The sequence below is a fragment of the Jaculus jaculus genome, chromosome 1 (assembly GCF_020740685.1).
Source record: "Jaculus jaculus isolate mJacJac1 chromosome 1, mJacJac1.mat.Y.cur, whole genome shotgun sequence".
Lineage (NCBI taxonomy): Eukaryota > Metazoa > Chordata > Mammalia > Rodentia > Dipodidae > Jaculus > Jaculus jaculus.
Genome location: NC_059102.1, coordinates 5,572,819 through 5,575,094, shown reverse-complemented (window position 1 = coordinate 5,575,094; position 2,276 = coordinate 5,572,819).

Genomic DNA, 2,276 nt, shown 5'->3' with positions numbered 1-2,276 from the left:
CCAGACGCTCCCGCCGGGAAACGGGCCGTGCAGACCGAGCCGCGGCCCGCGCGCCCCGCGTCCTCCCCGCGCTCCCTCCGGCCCGCCCGCCCGATTCAAACGAAAACGTCGGTTCAAATTGTGGCGCTAAGTGCTGCGATTGGACGGGGTGGCGCGGCGGGGGACCAATGGGAAGCGCGAAGCGAGCGTGGGCGGGGCCGGAGGCGGGAAAGCGCTTCCGCGAGGCGGGGCGCGGCTGGCGGGCGGGGCTCACCTGTAGGGCCCGCGCGGAGACCTCGGAGCAGGAGAAAAATGCAGTTATCCTAAGGGAGGGGAGACATAAAAAAGGCCTAAAAAGGAACACTCCCACTACCGAGATGTCTTTCTTTAAAAAAAAAAAAAAATCAAGCTGGAGCAATGCCTTGTCTTACTCACTGCTAAGAGATTTAAGTTTTTTAAAAATTAAAAACCAGAGCTAGAGAGAGGGCTTAGCGGTCAAAATGCTTGCCTGCAAAGCTAAAGGACCCATGTTCGATTCCCCAGGACCCACTAAGCCAGATGTTCAAGGTCTTGGCTTTCGTGACTGAATTTCGTTTGCAGCAGCTGGATGCCCTGGCACTCCCATATTCGCTCTTGTTTTTCTGTCTCTCCCTCTCTCTTTCTCCCTCTATCTGCCTCTTTCCCTCTCTACCCTCAAATAATTTTTTTAATTAATAAAAAAATCAGGGCTGGAGAGATGGCTTAGCGGTTAAGCGCTTGCCTGTGAAGCCTAAGGACCCCGGTTCAAGGCTCGGTTCCCCAGGTCCCACGTTAGCCAGATGCCAAGGGGGCGCATGCGTCTGGAGTTCGTTTGCAGAGGCTGGAAGCCCTGGCGCGCCCATTCTCTCTCTCTTCCTCTATCTGTCTTTCTCTCTGTGTCTGTCGCTCTCAAATAAATAAATAAATAATTTAAAAAAAAAATCAAAACCACCAGAGTTAATTAGCTCTGAGATTTTGAGGATTACCATGAGTTCAAGGCCAGCCTGGGCTACTGACTTCCAGGTCAACTTGACTAGAATGAGACCTTGTCTCAAGATAAATAAATAAACCCTTCCCCTCTCCAGTTTCTACATCACCCTTTGCATAACCTGTTATGTGAAGTCATTCCTTGTGCCTTTTCAAGATAGGGTCTTCCTCTAGCCCAGGCTTACCTGGAATTCAGTATGTAGTCTCAGGGTGGTCTGGAGAGCCCAGTGATCCTCCTACCTCTGCCTCCAGAGTGCTGGGATTAAAGGCCTGCGACACCACACCTGGCTTTGTGCCTTTTTTTTCATTGCATATATGTTCTGCTTTTCAAACATATGCAAGAGAGATCATCACAGACATTTTTTTCTAGGTTTGTCCCTGCTTTACTAAGTGCAGAAACTGTTAACATTTACAGAGAATGGTGGTACACTACCTCACTTTAGGAAAACACCATTTAATCATCACCACCACAACACATTAAGTCTATAATGCTTTGCTGTTGTGGGGGTGGGGGAAGGCGCGAATGCCACTTAAACAGCTTGTGCATGAAAACATGGATCATAATGCAGTGCCGAATTCCATCGTGCGGTGCCTGCTAGCCAGGTGCAGGATGGATGGGCGGAAGAAAGCATAAACCCTCCCTCCCTGTTCTGGGATCTGAAGCAGTGCTTCACAGCTCCAAGTGGCCTCCAATTCTTTCAGGGGTGCACAAGATGAAAACCACCTCTTAGATTTTATTTATCCACATCTTCTCAGGAGGGGGTTGGAGTCTGCCAAGTGCAGACAGAGATGGGAGCTTCTAGCTTAGTTTTTCTACCAAGCCAGGTTATGACAGATTGTCAACTTGACAGGACTCACCTAGGAAACAACACCCTGGGCATGCCTGTGAAGGACTATCTAGGTTAGGTTAATTGAGCTGGGAAGACCCACCTCAACTATCAGCAAAGCCGTTCCATGGCTGGAGTCCTGGATGAAAGACAGGGCAGACAGGCCACTAGCATTGCTGGCTTTCTGCTTCCTCACTGTGCACACAATGTGACCAGCTGCCTCAGCTCCCCTGCCATAGTGGGCAGCGTCCCCTTGAACTTGAGCTGAAATAAGCCCTTCTTCCCTTTAACTCCTTTTGTCAGATATTTTGTCCCAGAAATGAGAATGGCAACTTGTACATGGCTGTTACAGAATGTGCAAAAAGGTGAAGTTAGGAGTTCCGGGCAAGCTGGCGTCCACCTAACCGCACTTCAGTTCCTGGGGTAGTATCAGACAGGAGGTTGGCCTGAGAAGATGAACTACCC